At 37.3% G+C, this 19,871-nt stretch overlaps 1 long non-coding RNA gene across 1 annotated transcript; it reads right to left on the bottom strand.

The window, feature by feature from the left end:
• Positions 1 to 18,887: 18,887 nt before the first annotated feature.
• On the bottom strand, positions 18,888 to 19,338 carry LOC142344681 (uncharacterized). Its single transcript, XR_012759273.1, has 3 exons — positions 19,305 to 19,338; positions 19,067 to 19,132; positions 18,888 to 18,963 (listed from the first exon to the last, which is right to left on the bottom strand). It is a non-coding gene; the product is annotated as an uncharacterized LOC142344681 (long non-coding RNA).
• Between the last annotated feature and the right edge of the window lie 533 nt (positions 19,339 to 19,871).

Below are 19,871 nucleotides of genomic sequence, written 5' to 3'. Positions count from 1 at the left end.
GTCATTTCGTGAATCATTTTGTCGCTTTCCATTGTTAATATGCGTGAATTCTGAGCTTAAAAATGAGATGTTGATCAAAATGCTTAACAAAATTCTCCCAGGACAACTGGTTTTTTTATCAGGTTGATCGGGATCTAGAGGATTCAAAGAGTTTAAAGATGTTTGTAGGTCAAATAGGTTAACCTCAATAGAATCCGAGCTTTTCGGATTGCTGTTTTCAAAACTTCCTGTCTGATTTCTGTATACAATTTTGATGGAAAACTGAATTAAATGTTCTTTGTGAGAGGCTCTTGGACAAAAAATTTAATGCTTTTAGCATTTTTTTTCGGAAAAGCTCCCGCTTCTGTGTGATTTAATGTCTTCCAGTTGGGAAGGGTGCTCCATATGGAAACCTATTACGTTGAAACTTATTGAGGTATTTCGCAAAATTTGCTGCAATCTTTGGTGCAATGTTATACAACAGTATTTGGTTCCAGCCAATTTTGTTTTTTTTTGTAACAGTGTATTCAACAATTCTGACTATTTGTTTTTGTTTGAAAAAGCATGCTATGGGCATCGTTGCTAATTGTATTGTGTGTCCATAAATATGATTGCTTCCTCTCTTTGCTTGTTGGTGAGTTACATTGTTGTTATGTAATACACATCGTTTTTGCGTTGTACAGTCCCTTTGTGATGCAATTGGTTGGTTAACATGGGCTTGCAGTACTAAGGCACTTAGGGCTATTTCACTTGTTTCTTATTGTTTCAATAAAATGATATTGACCTATGAAAGGCTGAACGGTTTTCTAACGCGAAACAGATAGTCTAGTTAACAACTCTATTTACTAGCTATATTACTATTAATCAATTACTGCTAAATTTATGTCATTTTACAATGTCTGTTACTATTGTTACTCTAATTTGAATGCTGTTCACAAAGCATTTTTATTTTTGCTGAGGAGGCAAAAAAACTATTGATCTATTAATCTTGATTCTTAAAACTACAATTCCGTTTTCCAATTTCAGTAGTATTGTAAGTGCTTTATTAGTCATTGAAACGAAATTGAGATAACTTGACCGTTGGACTGATGAAAACTCCAGCTTTTATTTGAAACAACCAGCTATTTTTTTTTCATTCCAAACAGCTGCAGCTTTTATTTCAAACCATTTATAATTTCTGTCCTTTTTGTATCGACTTTTTGTTATATATCCGACGACTAGGTCTGCGACAACCAAATCCTTGACTCTGACCTAGATTTAGTTTTTTATTTGCACTGCACAGTAAGTAGTGAAGAGAATTTCTCTAATTAAAAATCGGCTTTCGAGAACTGCATACTGAGCTCTAAACCTCAGATGTGAAAATCTGTGAGATTCCTCCATGATGAGACGGATTAGGTTTCCACGGAGTGCCTTAGTGCCACCTCTTTACTCTGTACCCAAAAAAGTTTTGGCGAAATGAGAAACTCCCCTTTTGTATCCTTTTTAACACTTTTAACCTTTTGTAACCCTTTTATGGGGGCACAAACGGAAAAGTTCCGAAATGGACTTCAAGTCACACATTGAATAGCCCCCCGCATTGTACCATTGAATAGCCCCAAGTAATTGTACCATTGTGGGACGCTATGTGTTCGCGAGGGCTGTAATGTGAAACCCAACTTCAATCATTAAGTTATTTGACAAAAACTGACCTGAACTTTATAACTTGAATCAATTGGGTTGTTGTGTCCTGTGTCTTTTAATTCTATTGACCTTCGAGATAATCTTCTGATAATTAATACCTCTAAAGCTTTAATAGGATTTACTCAGTTCACCCCAAATAAAATACATGTTTATTCTCAAGCAAATTTTTGAAGGATTTGAGAGATTACAAGCTCATCTGAGCACACAAAAATTGAGTTTTTGGGCTTTATTCCATAATGTACACGTTTCATCCTCTTTGCCAATGGGACTGAATTATAACTCCCTACTTAGCGACATTGTACCACAATCAAGAATTAATTTTGTGGTAGAAAAATTTGATACACACAAAAACTTGTATATAGTGTGAAATTATGTTAAAATCGCTCCACAATGCTCTGTAGTACATCCCCGCGCACCCTATATCTGCCCCCCTCCAAATTACTCTGTCAACCGGATAGGCACGAGCTTCTGTACAGTATCAACACATGCTCAATAAGTAATGGCTACTTGATTCTGCTTTATGTCGCTGAGAACTTCTGGCGTTTATGGAGAATTGCGAAGTGGTTCGGGAGCATAAGTCAGAATTTCAAAGTGTCTTCTGTAGATCACGCAACCGAGCTCAAAACACGAAATGCGCTCTTTTAAAATGACGAAAATCACCAGAAGTCGCATTTTGGAACTTCTGGCATTGCAGACCTTAATCGCTCAGCATATTTAATTGCTTACCTAAAGAATACACAGATTTTACCAACCGCCGCATCGAAAGAAGATCGGAACTATATTGAGCACAGACATATGGGTCAGTTTTGGTGGGAATAATTACACGACGGGTGTATTTACCTGAAATGCTAATACTGAAGCTTAGACATCCCAAAAAACCAGGCTTAAGTGAGCTGTTTGAAGTCACAATTATCTGAGCCTAAAGGTTACAAAAATTTTTCCAATGAATCAGGAGAAATTTTCTAACCAAAAATTGGCTGTCGAAAACTGCATACAGAGCTCTATGATGAGTTTATTAGATGAGAATTACTGTCGCACCTCAGTAGTCATCCTTCAAAATAAAACGTGGGGTAATAGGGAGTTATCCTTGGTAGTGGTACATGGATTGATTTGGGTGGAAATACATGTGCAGTGCAATTTTTTGAAATTTATGTCGGTATAGTGACAGTTAATTTTCAGTGATCGTTTGTAAAACCATATGCCTACCAATGCTACAGTTGATTTGCAAATTAGTCGCAAAACTTGCAATGAAATCAAAAGATAATATTAACAAAACGGTGGAGGCTTTATAAAGTTTTTGGCTACTTGTCTTCATTTGGAACCTGAGATTGATTTAGATATAGCGTTGGAACTACGATCTTATGGTGATTTGATTGCCATCGACAATTCAGCACTCGACAAATATTTTAAATATTTCAAAACTTTGAGAGTTCATGCGATGCTTCACGACGCTTTTGGTTTTGTATTTGAACATAGTGAAAAGGGTCCAAGCTATTCCTACGTATTACCCTGTCCAGTGATAAATGAGTATCCTGGTCATGTGACTGGAAATGTTCTTTTCATACGTGAAATTCTTCAAAAATAGTTTATTCAAGTTACTGGAATGTTGAAATCCGGAGCGGTTGTTTTTGATTTTGATGGCTTCGAAGTAAAAAAATCTGTTTTTATACCGAAATAAATTTCGGTATCTACCAAATTTACCACGACATGTTTTAGTGTTTACTTCCAAACTAATCTAACATACGTTCCTAGAGTGATGCAAAATGATGCAACTAAACTCTTAGTTCCACTTCTATTTGAAAAAGTTTTGGAGAACGTTTTTTTTCATCCACTCTGATCAGGGTAGCGATCAAGTGGCTCGCAAATTTTGCCTACGGAAATAATTTGTTTTGCAAGCTTTTTGGAAAAAATTTTTCTAATTAGGAACTAAAATCCCCGTTTGAAGGCGAATTGGTGGTATGATTCGTTGTAACACTTGTATGTATTGTGTCCGAAGTTTAGGCAATTCAAGCGTAGGTTCTATGACAGCAAAAAAGAGAAGCGATTGTGAACATCGCATTGAAACATTAACTATTTAACTATAATGAAAACAGGTTCAAACTTTGTTGTCGATGCTTGATGTACTTGATTCTATTATCCACCCTTTGTCGTAAAATGAGAATGAGAGCTTTTGGAGTTGCTTCGTTGTGGTAAGTTCTTAACTTTGACCATCAGTGAAAAAACTTTGCTGCCCCTTTTTGTTGCTTAAATTTAGACAAACTCTGCTGAAAAACCATCTGAGAGCTTATGTAATTCGTTATTTCAATCCTAGTTTTTAGAATTGAGAGAGAGCATGCAAGAGGCGTTCGCTTATTCTATTAAGGATGCTTCCCATAAACTTACTGATTCATTGTTTTTTTGCAAATTTTTAACAAACTGCTGTTTCTCGTTTTTAGATATAAAAAACGGCAGGTGATTGCTCCTCAAAATTTCAACACCAATAAAGAGATTTATGCTGCTGAGCGGAAAAAATGTTCCAATGAGCACTAGATAATCTACTAAAACTCTTAGATTTTTATCCAGTTTCTTTACGCAACCGCAAAAACGGACTCGCGATTTTCCATGTGACACAACTCGCGGTTAACCATGCGGTTTTTGATGTGACACAATCGGTAAATCGGGTAAAATTCACGCATGCTTTCGTGTAAATTTAAATTAAATCATGTGTTCTCCAAGGAATTTTCACGTGATCTTTCCAACGAAAATATTACTGAAACATGAGAACAATTTTGTTCTTTTTCCTTGATTTGTTGTGCATTTGTCCGTTTTAAAGGGTAAATTGAGTAAAAGTACATAATTTTTGAGATATTCACAAGAGAAAAAAATAAGGTTTATTTTTCTTTATTTTAGCATGTTTTTGTAATGCATCTGAGTGCCGCGATGGTTCTGACTCGTCAAGAGTTATAGCTGAAGCGATGATTTTTCTGTTTTGGTACTTTTTGAGTAAAGTTTAGCAATCGCTTCACCTCTTTTGATTTTGATTCTCTCTTTTTTCGAAGTTTTAAAAAAGACCAATTGTTTTTGTTCTGTAAATATTGTCTATTCTTGCTTTATAACTTTGCAGAAAACCTCAAACTTTGATGTTTCTCAAAGCTGTTATAGCAAATCTTCATATCTTCTGTGAAACTTTTTGAGGCTCTTGAAGTTCAATGTAACAAATACACACAGCATATCAAAAAAGAGGATTTAGCATCGCGCTATAGAACGTTTTTAGTGAACTTGGGACTTACGAAACCCAAATAAAGCTTTCCAAAAAAGCTAATAGAGAAATTTTATCCCATTTATCTTTTTGTTTATTTATAAAAGCCAATCCCAAGGGCTGAAATAAAGTTATAATTGTTTATGTTATTGTTTCCAAAATTTTGCATTAAGTGCAGTAAAGTCTGCGGTACCTTTTTTTAAGTTTGGGTAGAGGGCTTTTTTCTGGATTTTGGGTAGAGAATGAAAACAAGGGAATTCCAATGAAAATAAGAAAATATGATACCAGAAGTTTGCGAATAAGCTACATTTTCTCAGTGGACACGTTAAACTTTTCAATTTTAAAATTTTTCGGGCAACGTTTTCTTAATCTCTATTAACCAAAACTACCAAAGCGATTTTATAAATCCAGAGAGAAACTTGTATGAATTCTAATAGTTTTTGTAAAAAAACACCCGGCCTGAAGATTTATTAGATTTCAAATGCGTTTAATTTTTCGCCATTCTGTTTCTATGACAATCGTATTGCTACTGTTTGGAATACTGTTGCTCCATTTCGCTATTCTGATTGGACATAGCTAAAGTCCATCTTTAGGCAAGCATTCTCCATGTTTGGAACATGTCTTTCCTTTTCGGCATTGGGATGTGTAGATACATTGTGTGCAACTTAATTCCTGGGGATGACAGTAATACCCACATAAACAGAAAAGCAGAGACCAAATACCATAGGAAGAAATGGCCCTAAACGCCTACTAAGGCTAGAATACTCAAGAAGGTTGTGGGGGGGGGGGGGGAGGGGGGGGGGTAGGAGGAAGTCCCTATGATTCTTCTATAAACTAGGAATATCAGCCTCCTCGAATTATCAGCATAATCAATCTCCTTCACCGAACCAGACACTCCGAGACACCTATAACTCGAAGAATGATATGCTCAGATTAACAAGGCTCTGGCTTTACCAGTTTATCCAGTTTTAGAAGACGAAAATGGAGTGTAATGAAACATATATTCTAGACTTTTGGTTGCTCATATTTGGTTGCGACTTCTTGTCAGATGTTTATGGGAAAGAGTAACTCTCAGGTTTTTGGCGGTAGTTTTAATCATCAGCAAATGTCATGCTTTTCTTGAGTTCCCAAGGTCATCGGGATCATGCTCCAAGAAGGAGGGCAGGGGTTGGAGATCATCTTGATCGTCGTTTGATCCGATATCCTTGAACCTATATAATTAGAATGAAAATACTGCAATGGCAATAACATCAAAGGGGGTGGATGTAGCTCATGTTGCCTAAGACCGGTGCGAAAAATTTGAATTAAAAAACTACGGGGAAAAAACCCGTGCGAGGCCGGCGACAGGACGCACGAACGAGCCGTAAGCCGTTTTTACTTTGGCAACTCGTACTTCACCATCTCATCCAGGGGATGTTTCCACAACTCTTCCAAGGGGCCAGATTCCTCTCGGCGTCAAGTCCTTGAGTACCCACACAACATCTCCTAATTTCAGAGGAGGCTGGTTGTTGTCTGTCCATTTACGTCTCTTGAGTAATGTCGGCAGATACTCCTTAATCAAACGGCGCCACACGTGGTTCATCAACTGTTGCACGTGCTTCCAGTTCTTGAAACTAGCTGGCTGTTGGTCTCCAAAGTTTCCGGGTGGCAAGGAACTGTAAGGGCGTTGAATGAGGAAATGGTTAGGAGTGAGTGGTTCTTCGTTTTCAGGCTGATCAGCAACGTTTGTCAGGGGTCTGGAATTCAGGATTGCTTCGACTTCTACCAATATTGTCTCAAAGATGTCGAAGGAGAGACGCTTAGATCCTAGAATGATTAAGAGTGTCCTTTTGACGCTCTGAATCAATCGCTCCCACACGCCACCGAAATGAGGGCCGTATGGTGGGTTAAATTTCCATGTGGTTTTGACTGCAGCTAGGGCTTTATAAATCTTGTCTTTGTCTAAAGCCTTAACCGACTTCTTCAGCTATTCGGAGGCGCCAACAAATGTTTTTCCGTTATCGCTGTACAATAAAATAGGTTGGCATCTTCGGCAGGTGAATCGTCGATATGCATTGAGGAAGGTGTCTGTATTTAAATCTGGACATGTTTCTAAATGGACTGCTCGAGTAACGAGGCATGTAAAAATAAGTCCATAATGTTTCTCGATTTTGCCTTGTTTGTCCTCAATATAAAACGGGCCAAAAAAGTCCAGTCCTGTGTTTGCAAACGGAAATTTGGTTTCTTCTGTGGGGAAGCGGAAAGCAGGAAGTGGCGCCATTATTGGTTGTATATTTTGAGTGTCAAAACGGCGACACAGAAAACATCGGTATTTTATTGAAAGTAGTGTTTTTCGAAGTCCAATGACGTAGTAGCATTGTTGTACGAACGCTTCGACCGGTTCTGTTGCTTGATGAGCACAAATTCTGTGTGCATGTTCAAGGTATAGTCTCGCAATCTTTTCCTTTGCGTTCAAGATTATTGGACATTTTTCGATCTCCAATTCTGTTGGAACAAATAGGAGACGGCCACTAGATCGTAGGAGTCCGTTTTGGTCAATTATTGGATTTAAGTTTCTCAATTTGCTCTTGGCGTGTAATTTTTGTGTTCTTTTTAATGCGTTGATTGTTGAGGAAAAAGCATTGTTTTGAGACAACTTCAGCAGAAAATTTTGAGATAAACAAACATCATCTTTTGTGTATTGGCTTTTGTCGGAACGATTCTTCTTAGCTCTGTAAATTAAATTGAAGACAGCTGCGAGGGTTAAAAGTAGCTTATTCCGTGTTGAAAAGCGGTTTGGGTCTAGAACAGGTTTGATTGGTGTTCTTGTATTTCTGGTTACGGCACCTACGGTTGAAATCTTTTTCAAATCTTTCCAAGAACTTTCAGTGTTTTGCAAAAATTTTGGAGCTGTAAGCCATTTCGGGGGGATTTCTGATGGCTCAAGGCCACGCGTTCTATGGTCGGCTGGATTAAAATTAGTTGGGACATAGTTCCACTCATCAGTTTTAGTTGTTTTCTTAATTTCTTCGAGTCGATTTGAGACGAAAACGTTTTGTTTCTTAGTTGAACTGATCCAATCTAAGACAACACGACTATCAGTCCACAAGTAGACTTTTTCAAATTTTAATGTCATTTCGGTTTCTATCAATGTGCGGAGGCGTGTACCTAAAACGGCTGCTTCGAGTTCTAATTTTGGCACACTAATTTGTTTTATTGGTGCAACTTTGCATTTTCCAAGCAGAAAATATGTTTGAAAGATTTCATCCTGTTTTTGGGTGCGAATGTAAGCAACTGCTGACAATGCAACGGTTGAGGCGTCAACAAAGACTTGGAGCTGGTGATTATTTTCCTGATTCGTTGAGGAGTTAAACAATCTGGGGATTTCGATATCAGGCATTGCAAAGTAACTATCGAGCACTTTTTGTTAGTGATGCAAATTCAATTGCATTATCTTCTGCGCAACGGTTCAGCGGTTTAGAACGAAAATTGCACAAAATGGGGAGCAGGTTGCTCCAAAAATTAATCTGGTGAACTGGTATTGGTTAACCATCTCTTCATTGGGCCAGAGAAAGCGTAATGCAGATTGGTCCTCATGCCTTATTGCTATCTGCATGAACATGCCTTCGATATCAGAGAGAATGGCAACTGGGTTTTCACGAAAACTCAGAAGAATTCCTACCAAGTTGTTCAGCAAATCTGGTCCTGTGATCAAATTGGAGTTCAAAGATTGTCCTCTAAACTTGGCCGCAGCATTTGCTACTCTGCGCACTTTTCCGAGCTTGTTTGGATTAACCACTGGGTGATGAGGCAAATACCAAATTTTCTCGGGTTCTGGCTGCTGCATTTCAACTGGCTTGACATAAAATTTTTGAAGATCTGTTGTGAGAGTTTGCTCATACAACTCTTTCAATTGGAGGTCATTACTGAGTCGCTTCTGAAGACTTTTCAGCTGGCTGAGAGCTGCAAAATAATTATTTTCAATTCTCAATGGTTTTTTCCAAGGCATTCCAATTTCGTACCTCTCACCATTGTAGCTGATTGTTTTGATCAATATATCAAGGGCTTCCTTGTCAACGGGATTTTTAGATTTTTAGATTCAGGCTCGGGTTGAGTTCCTTCAGCTTTAATTTTCCAGAATTGCTCAAGCAATTCATCAAGAGGCTGATCGTCGGAGCTTCTTCGTGATACGTGGTACACGTACTGTTTCTGCTGGTGAGATCGTTGTTTGGGTTGCTTTTGCACTCTTTCATACTCTCCAGCTAGGGTCCATCCAAGACTCGTCTTTACGCCGAAAAGCTGGTTTTTAGTTGCCGGGATGACTTCAACTGGATGTGTGAAAGCAAAAGTGTTTATTCCCAAAAGGGCGCCGATTTTGCCTTCAGCTATTTCTGGAAAGTGAATGTGACGGAGTTCTTTGAATGCATCGCAAAGTTGGTTCAGTTCAAATGTTTTAGCTGGTGCTACATTTAAACAAGGAGTGCTATAAGTGGTTGTAATTTGAAACTTTTGATCCAAATTTTCGTAGGATGCAACTGTCACTTGTTCAGAAATTTTTGAAAGTGGCATATCATGCTCTGTGTTAAGATACTGAAGCGTAGTTGCTTCTTGATCTTCGCATGGAAGAGCAAGGAACTCTGTGATTCTGTCAAGCATGAAAGTAAATTGGCTTCCTGGATCGATCAGAGCGTACGTATCGAAAGCTTTTTTGCCGTTTAGAAAAGATACTGGGATAAGTTGAAGTTGTTCGAACCATTATTTTGGTGTAGACTGTAGATGATTCACGCTAAAACTTTGGTTGGCATTGTTCAAATTAGCGCGCTGGAATTGATTCTGATTTTTGTTTGCAAAAGACTGTCCGTAGCGGCTCTTTTGTGATTTGGATGAGGCGCTTGCGTTGTTGTTACTTCCTGGTTCACATTGCTGTTTGACAAGCTGATTTGCTTGGTTGGTAACACTTGTACCTGTGGAATTGCTGGTGGCAAAAGCAGCTGGTGGACGCTTGATAATTTTAGCAGGGTCATGCAGTGTTGTGTGGTGGTATCCGCTGCATGTTTGGCAGCGTTTTGTTGATGGGCAGTTTTGCTTCTTGTGTTTATTGCTCAAACAGTTCGAGCAAAAATTGCTCTTGCTTACAATGTCAAATCTATGGTTTGGGCTGCATTGTTGGTAATCGGGCAGGTCGCTAGTATATGATTTCCTCGACATTTTTCGCAAGAAAGCTTTGGTTGATTTGAGTTGTTTAGGGGTGGAAATGGTGGAGCGCTAGGTGGTTTCACATTACCGCTACTGCTTATTGCTGTTGACTGATTTAGGCTAGTCGGCTGTGCTGGAAAACCTAAATTTTGGGTACTTAAATTTCTTGAGTGATTAACGCTGTTGTTCAAATTTCCAGAGATACTAAAGTTGTTTCTACGAAGGTTATTTTGCTGGAATTTTTCGCGGTTTATCTTATCGTACACATGTGCTTGAACTTCTAACCATTTCTGAAATTCAACTAAATTATCTGGTGTTTCGATTGATGTAACGGTGTGCTCTGTCCATTTGAGGAGGATGTTATGCGGGACTTTTTCTTTAGCTTTCTTCATAAGTGTTGAGCTCTGTAGGTCCGCTGTGTATCCCAGGTATTGGAAAGCTTGCACTAAACGTTTCAAGAACAAAGCAAAGGCCACAAAGTTTTGCTTGTTATAGTCATTAATTGATTTCCAGTTTTCCAATTGATTTATGAAGGCGTTCACCACTATTGTAGGATCACCAAAATATGACATCAGTTCGTTTAAAGCTGTGCTATAATAAGCAGGATCACACGAATAAGCTTGGATTACATCTTTTGTTTTGCCAGTAACTGCATTTTGCAAGTAGGTGATACGATGTGTGTCGGTGATACTGGTGTTGTTACGTATGAGGCAAAAAAAGTTATTTATCCATTCGTGGTACTTCAATGGGTTGCCATTAAAGTTTTGAATTGTAAGAGGTGGTAACTTTATTGAGTGTTTACTTGTTGGATTCTGCCAATATGGAGCTGTGTTTGAGGTCCACGGTAAAGAATGATTTCAAATGAAGGGTTTTTGAACCCTTCATTTGATATTGGATTTAATACGCTGGAAAATTGATGTGAATGTGGTAATTGTGGCTGGGGATTTTGCTCTACTGAAGGCAGTGCTTGTGGGGGAAACGTTGAGATTGAAGGAGCAATTGCAACAATTTCAGTTATTGTTTTTGAACAGGCGGTTTGTTGAACACCGAATGGGTTGACAGGCTCAATGCCTACGGTATTGACTTGTGACTGTGGCTGCAATTGAGTGACGTTTCCAGGTAAATTTTTATTCTCTGTGTTTTTCGATTCCTGTCTATTATGCAATGGTAAAGAAAATATGTTAGATGTTTGAAAATTGTTTGCGTTTTGGCAGAAATGTTTGGAGAACTGATTAAAGATTGTCATTGTGTTACTCAGTTCAATTGGTTGTTTTGTCTGTTGCGGATCAAAATTTAGATTTTGTGCTTTTTCTTGACTGTAATATTTGACAGAACTGGGATTCATCAAGCGGGGTTTATGTGTTCCTTGGAATTGGGAACAACCCATGCTCTTTGGTTCAAACGTTTGCGTCTGAAACAGTTCCTCGGCGATATCTCGAGAAAATTCAGACAACATATTTTTTGACTGTAATTGATTATTAAGGTTTTCCTGAGGAAAACGGTTTTGAAAGTTATTTTGCGTGCTTACAAAACTGAGTGGCTGGATTGAATCATCGTCTGCTTTAAACTGCTGCTGGTTGACTGTAAAATTTTCAACAGCAGATAGCGTTGTATCACTGAGAGCAAAACGATCGGGAGTTTTTGCGACGGTCGTCTCAGGTTTCGCAAAATTTTTATCCGAGTGTTTTACTTCTGTTTTGGAATCAACTGTGTTATGGATGTTAATTGGTCTGAATAAACTTGTTGTACTCATTGCAATTGTAGGGGGATTCTCGTTGTTGCCATTTAAAAACTTTGACACCATTGATTTGGTCCTGTGGCATTCAGACAAAAACAGGGATGGTTTCTCAGGTCTCGGTGGGAGAGGTGGTGTTTTCTTGGAGAATGATGAACGTTCTGGGTTGCTTGCTTCTGGAATCTCGTTCATTGATGGTGAGCATCTCCGTGAGGTTGGATATCTGGCAGTCATATGAGTTGTTACACTGACATCATCGCGTATCCTAGTTGAAGATTGGCTGAGTAGTCCATCGTCATCTAAACTGTCAATTTCGTGTTCAAATTTCTCTAGCCGTGACAGAAGGTTTGAATATCGTTCCATGACAGATGAAGTACTGCTGGAGTTCGGACTTTCTTTTAACACGGCATCAAGTTTTGTTTTCAGCTCGTCAACATTTGATTTTGCTTTATTGATGAGCAGGGTGAGTGATCTGAAACTCTTTCGCTGATCAATTGCAGATTGTAAGAGGTCCAGCTTGCTTTTCAAACTCAGCTCTGCAATTTTGAATTTGTTTAGGGCGTACTGACAACTCTGACTGTTCTTCTTTGTCATCTTGCTCTTGTTGGTCTTTTTCGTACTAACAGGTAAAAAACGGCTTCGAAACCGGAGCGACGCAAATTTCAAAGTCGAAAAACAATAATTATGACACTGTGAGGCTATTCAGCCCCAGTTTTTGTTGTTAAAAATACGACGCAACTTTTCTGAAAAATAGAATCCTATTGTTTTTTTGTGCTAAATCTAGTTAGTTTTATCTAAAAAAAAGAAAAAATAAACGTGTGCGCGCGCTTGTTTCGTTATTTCAATAAACACGACCAAATAATTGCTAAAACTTGGGGAAATTAAGATTTCCTTATGAGTATAATAAGTGTATGGCTCTTGAATAGTTTTTTGTTACAATCTTTTACAAGTACAAAACCTTTTTTGAAAAAGGAGTAAAAAAATGCTTAGAGATTGCTACTGCTTAGACCCTGTGTTGAAAAAATTTCAGTTGAATTCTGTTTTTATTGCGGTGCGAATAGGAAACGTGAGCTACAGACAAGCAGACAAGACAACTCAATTTGTACTGGAGCTCGTTTGAAATTTTTTCCTCTTAAGTTGAACTGCTTGCTTCTTGTTTTCTTTTCAAAACTTTTGAAATCTTTACTTTGAAAATTCCTTCCGCTCCTGTAACTGCTGACAGTAAGTTTTGAAGATCATCTACTATGGTAACTACTGACATCAAAAATACTCTCTCCTTCTATCTGGTGACTACTGAGAGCAAAAAAAGGGCAAAGGGACTTCTTTCGGCGACTTCTGAGACCGCGGACAAAAGGAAGAGACGTTTGAGTTATCCAACTCAAAAGAAGTATTTGTGTGAGCAAATTTGCAAAATTTAAGTGGGGAAATATTTCGAGCTTTTGATTTTCTTGCTTTTGATCTAAAGAAAAGAGAGTTCTTAATTTTTCCTCTTTTTTCGTTTTTCTTGAAGTTGTTTTCAGTGCATACTACCCCATTAACTAAGCGCGCGGCTAGTAGTATGCAAAATTTGAAAGCAAAAAAGTGATTGTCTGGTTTTCTTAAAAATAAAGTTTTGCTAATATGATAAACTTTATATATCAGCTTGTTTTGAAATAAACTGAGGGGGTTCGATCAACAGGTTTTCTGGGACTAATAAATGTTTTAACCAAAACTTTGGGAAAACGTTTTTAATTTTTTTTTTTGAGTGAAAGAAGCAATTTTGCCAATTTTATGTTGCCTCTTTTCTAAAAGTAAAATCGAATTAATAATTTTGAAGCTTGTATTATAACAAACTGAGGGGGTTCAATGAAAAGGTTTTCTTAGATCTACTAATTGTATCTATCAAAACGTCAAGAAAAGTTTTTTTTTTGAGTTTTTTGAGTCTAAGAAGCAAATTTGCCAATTTTATGTTGCCTCTTTATTGAAATGCAAAATGGATAAACTAACTTTGAAGCTTGTTTTGTAACAAACTGAGGGGGCTCAATGAATAGGTTTTCTGGGATCTACTAATTTTTTATAACAAAACTTCAAGAAAACGTTTTTTTTTTACTTTTTTAACGTCAAAGATGAAATTTTGCTAAATTCAAGTTGCTTTTTTTCTAAAATGTTAAATTGATACACTAACTTTGAAGCTTGAATTATAACAAACTTAGGGGGCCCAATCAATAGATTTTCTTGGATCTACTTATTGTTTATATCATACTGTCAAGAAAACTTTTTTTGAATTTTTATAGTCAAAGATGAAATTGTGCTAAATTCAAGTTGCCTCTTTTCTAAAATGTTAAATTGATACATTAACTTTAATGCCTGAATCATAGCAAACTGAGGGGGCCCAATCAATAGGTTTTCTTGGATCTACTAATAGTTTATATCATAACGTCAAGAAAACGTTTTTTGAATTTTTAAAGTCAAAGAAGCAATTTTTGCCAAACTCTCGTTGTCTCTTTGCTAAAAAGCAAAGTCCATAAACTAACTTTAAAACTTGTATTATAGCGAACTGAGGGGGCCCAATCAATAGGTTTTCTTGGATCTACTAATGGTTTATATCATAACGTCAAGAAAACGTTTTTTGAATTTTTAAAGTCAAAGAAGCAATTTTTGCCAAATTCTCGTTGTCTCTTTGCTAAAAAGCAAAGTCCATAAACTAAATTTAAAACTTGTATTATAGCGAACTGTGGGGGCCCAATCAATAGGTTTTCTTGGATCTACTAATAGTTTATATCATAACGTCAAGAAAACGTTTTTCGAATTTTTAAAGTCAAAGAAGCAATTTTTGCCAAATTCTCGTTGTCTCTTTGCTAAAAAGCAAAGTCCATAAACTAACTTTAAAACTTGTATTATAGCGAACTGAGGGGGCCCAATCAATAGGTGTTCTTGGATCTACTAATAGTTTATATCATAACGTCAAGAAAATGTTTTTTGAATTTTTAAAGTCAAAGAAGCAATTTTTGCTAAATTCTCGTTGTCTCTTTGCTAAAAAGCAAGTTCCATAAACTAACTTTAAAACTTGTATTATAGCAAACTGAGGGGGCCCAATCAATAGGTTTTCTTGGATTTATTAAAAATTTTCGATTAAAATGTTGGGATAACGTTTTTTGATTTTTGACCCTCAAAAAAGCACTTTAGCGACTTTTTCGTTTTTTGTGCAAAAATTTTACATAAACAATTAAACTTTAAAAAAGTCAATTTAAGGTCCAACTGAGGTGTTCTATTCAACTACTAATTTTACTGTTATGTAGATTTTTTGCGACAAATTCAGAAAAATGTTTTTGAATTTTTCTGATGGGACAATTTTCATGTTTTTGAGATTTTTGTCGCAAAAAAAATTCAAGTTTTTTTTTTGGATACGTCTAACCGGGAAAGGGACTTCTGAGGTGACGTCTGAGGGACCTCGGGCTATCATCTCTTGGTGACGTCTGCAACCAAAAAAAAGTCAGGCCCTCTTGATCGGGTGACGTCTGGAGCCCTTGAAAAAAAATCTCCTCGTCTTTGGTGACGTCTGAGACCAAAAAATCGTCTTGGGGGGCTTCTCTTGATGCTGATTGAGGTGTTGTGTAACTGGGTAACTGGTCATCAGGTTGGCCCCTTTTGTTCGGACACTTGGTACGGTTTCTTTGTCTCTTTTTCTTGGGGGGGGGGGTGATGTCACCCTCTTTGTTTAAGAAAAATTCCGTTTCAGAAGGTAGACTATGTTTCTTAATCACGGAGGTAGGTCTCCATTTTATGTAATGAAACATATATTCAAGACTTTTGGTTGCTCATATTTGGTTGCGACTTCTTGTCAGATGTTTATGGGAAAGAGTAACTCTCAGGTTTTTGGCGGTAGTTTTAATCATCAGCAAATGTCATGCTTTTCTTGAGTTCCCAAGGTCATTGGGAACATGGAGTAAAAAAACAGAAATCACTGGAGCCATCAGAAAAACTCCAGAAGGCTTTAGCCATGAAGTTGAAGAAAAGATAACCTTTCCAGTAAATAACTTTGCCAGATTGCTTCTGAGAACAGTTAAATTTTACAAAAATCTGACTTAACAATTTCATCAGTTATATCTGCCATCTCTCACGATATTTTTACCTTAAGATTATTCATATAAGCTTTCTCATATATTCTCGTGCAAAACTCTTTCAAGGTGAATTTTTTTGAAACGCTCCCCATGTTAGAGAACGTTTTGCGCCAAAAATTCAATTATAACTGTAAAACCTTTTTGTTATATAAAATGTATATATAAGTAGTAAGTAAATACTGTCTCAAGAGAGGGGGTTATCCTATGATACCTAAACATGGGATAATAGGGGGTTATCCTAGACGGAAAGGGATTAACTTTCATTCTTTACCAGATGTGATTATGTAAGACTATTTCCAAGGCGGCAAACTTGGTTTCGGTCAAACAGCCAACTTTGTTCTGAATCCAGTTCCTTTCTTTGCATTTTTTCGTATGTGTACCTCCTCCTCCCCCAAGTACACTATGATCCCCTCAGTTACAGAGCACGTGTCATTACGTGGTAAATCATTACGTGAAAGTTTGGCCCGTGCGTCTGGGGGTTGCAACTAATATGCACTCACTAAACTGGGGGCACGAACGGAAATGATCCCTTTCCTTCTCCAGAACCACAAAAGAGTGATCAGAGAAAAAAAAAGAAAAGTGAAAATTCCAGTTCCAATTAGAACTCGCAAGGGCATCCGAATCCACTCCTCCACGATAAAACCAGCCATCACCATAGAGAAAACTTAAAACAGAAACGCTTACGAGGATCGCTCTGCCTGTTTGGCTTTGTAGTGATAAGAGTTGAGAAAAGCATATCCTTGTATATTCCGTACTTGATTATGCAAAATCGTTGTAATGCAAGCGCCACCAAAAAACGTAGGCGTCCGTTGTAGGAGTTGCATTGGGCTCAGATGCAATCATTATGTCCGGCGGACTTTCTTAATTGTAGCCTTGGGTTGGCTTGAACATTGCAATCTCCAAAGACATAATGAAAGTCTGTGAATGGTTTTGACTCTTTGTTCTCATGAAGGTTGTTTTTTAAGAGCAAAATTTTGAATTTGTTTACGCAAAACTTTAAACAATTCGGCCCATTATGATGCATACGATTTCAAACATTGCTAACTCAAAATAGCTTCTAAACGTAAGGTGCGAGAGCAGCGCTACTACAATCATGAAGTTTATCATAAACCAGAAATGAAATATTGTTAACATATGTCGATGAACTTGAGGCCAAAGCGGTGATCTGTCTTATCCTTGAAAAAAAGAGTATAATTAGAGTTGCAGTAGCCCCCATTTTCTTTGAAACTTCTTCGCAGTTCGCGCAATTAAGAAAATGATGGCGGTCGATCCAAGAACACCACAAGCAACATAGTAAAAATGTTTCATAAAAATGGTAACTATTGTGACACTGAATGATAAAAAGAAAGGGAAAAATATGGAAAGAAGAAGCCAGTTTGTTGAATACATTGAACTCGATTCGACTGTTTGCTCTACTACAGTCCACAAACTGATCTACTGAAAAAAAACGGCGCGTCTTTGAGAACACTTTTTCTGTAGAGCTGCGGTCAGAATGGCAGCAAAGGTTATTAGTTGAATGCCAAAGGCGGCCATAACATCATCATACTGTGCCGGGGCGGATTTATCAATGTCAAAAAGAAGAGTAATCAACTTGAAAAACTTGGAAATTGGAAATTTGTGCTGAAAAAAATGTGGATCGTTTTCATATATACATACCGTTCTATATGCGTGTCAGACAGTTACATAACAAATTACATAGTAAAAATTATGTGAAATTATGGTAGGCGCTCTTGGGCGATGACAACGTGAACCCACCAAGCGTGAGACGCACGAAGGAACACGAAAAAAGTATCAGCCAATCTTACAACTTTCTTTCAGTTTTTAGCTGGCTAGTTTCATAAACCACAATTAGTCACAAAATTCTGATGAATGGCGGCTGAGTTATGAGACTTACTATCAATCTCATTCACCACAGTGCCCCTACATTATACTGTGCCCCTGCATGGTCGCACTTGCTATATTTCTGCAATTTAGAGGGTTCTTCCTTTTCTAGCTCCTATAGACACGAAACGTATTCAGTCATTACAGTATGACGGTATTGGGATTTGGCGATTTTTTGGGGAACTATAACTGAAAAAAAGACCAACGTTGAAAAATTGGATCTCGAAGCTTGCTTTGTTCGTGGTGACGGGGGGGGGGCTAACTAAAATCACAACGGGGTTTCAAATGACGTCATTGGAGGTTATTATTTACCACTTTGACCACATCTAAAATTTATTGTAGAAAAAAGACCCGACTTTGGCGGGCTTTTCATTGGACTGTTCTGGATCTAATCTTTTTGATTGACTGACTCTTGTGATTGAGAGAGAAATTTAGAGGCAGCACAAAAAAATCAAGGTTGCAGAAGTCTGCCGAAAAGTCAAATTGGTCAAGCAAAGTTTTTGCCTTAAAAAAGACCGAAACACTTACAATAATTGGTTAACTTCGTTCGAGACTAATTGATAACGAAACTAAAATTGGATCCTTTCCGTTTGTGCCCCCCCAGCTTAGTGGCCGCATATTATTTGCACCCCCCAGACGCACGTGCCATATTTTTACATAATGATTTACTATGTGACGCCACGTGCTCTGTAACGGGGGGGCGTATGACGTGCTGGGGGGGGGGGGGCACAAACGGAAAAGATCCCTAAAAACAAATTGGGTTTTAAATGGAGTGGTAGACTAGAAAAATCGATTTTATAGCGGTTTTAATTAAAAAATTGTTATCAATAAAATCCCTTCTACAGCCTCAATCTGGGACCATTTTAACGATTTAAATCCTCTTAAATCAATTTACTTGTGTTGAAAAAAAGGATTATAGTTGTTTAAAGAACATTTGAAATCGATTTAAATTGAGCTACGAAGACTCTCTTAATTAGATTATTATCTCCGCTCAGTGAAAACTGTTATATTTTTAATTTTAAATTAACATTTCATTTATTTTGAAAGATTTAATTTAAAGTTTCAAGTCCACCAGTTTTCCATCAGTTTCAGCCCTTCCGCGCAATGTGATACCTTCGCAACACCAAGACCATCGGCTCAACAGGTGCCCAGATGAAGAAACCGAAGATCTGCATCTAAAATAGAGGACAAAATGCTGTAAAACCTTGTGTAAAATTAGCAAAATTTTTCAAATAGTGTAAAATTAGCAAAACTTTTGAATAAAATAATGGATTATACATGCATAGAGGATGTCAAAAGTAGATTGAATGTCAAAGGCAGATTGAGGAAACAGAAGATCTGCATCTAAAATAGAAAACAAAATGCTGCGAAACGTTGAAAATTTTTTAAATAGTGTAATTCCTCTGTTATTCGTCTAGTTTTCGACCATTGTCCCTTTTTTTGGAGATCGTTTGCCTGAAATCAAGGATAGCTGAATTTGTTGAATTGAAACTTAAAAAATCCAAATTGAACCAACCGATTTTCGGTCTTTTTGTGATGATGATTTGGGCTGTGATGTTGGAATAAATCTCAATTTGAATCTGGAAAGAAAACATAATGTGAAGCCAAAAAATATTGTAAAAATTTGTTGAATTGAAATTACAAACCTCTGTAAAAGTTTGCCAGGAATCTCGGGCTGTGACGTTATGAAATCTGAATTTCAATCTGAAAAGAAAACATAAAGCCAAAAAGTGTAAAGCCAAATTTGTTGAATTGAAATTACAACATATTTAAACGACGAAATCATGCGAGCAATTATGATGTGTTTTATAGCAGTTTTGTTTTCGCGAAGCTAAATTTTGCTCAATTCTGATTGGCTAAAGATCAGTCGCAAGAAAATAAGACAAAAATCTTAAATCGCTTTTAATCCGTTTAAAAAATTGCTTGCTATCGTAGCTGCAGGCTTCTTTAAATATACCCCATTTGTTGGCAAAATATAGTCTTAGCCTAAGAAAATCTCCATAAAAAAGATTGCTTGCTTAAGTTTTACGACACGGGTTTTAAATGGAAGGGCAGAACAGTACCATAGACAGTTTCGACATCA

The sequence above is a fragment of the Convolutriloba macropyga genome, chromosome 8, assembly GCF_964194025.1.
Source record: "Convolutriloba macropyga chromosome 8, txConMacr16.3, whole genome shotgun sequence".
NCBI classification, from domain to species: Eukaryota; Metazoa; Xenacoelomorpha; order Acoela; family Convolutidae; genus Convolutriloba; species Convolutriloba macropyga.
Note: the sequence above shows the minus strand (reverse complement) of the source record. Positions and strands in the feature narration are given on the sequence as shown.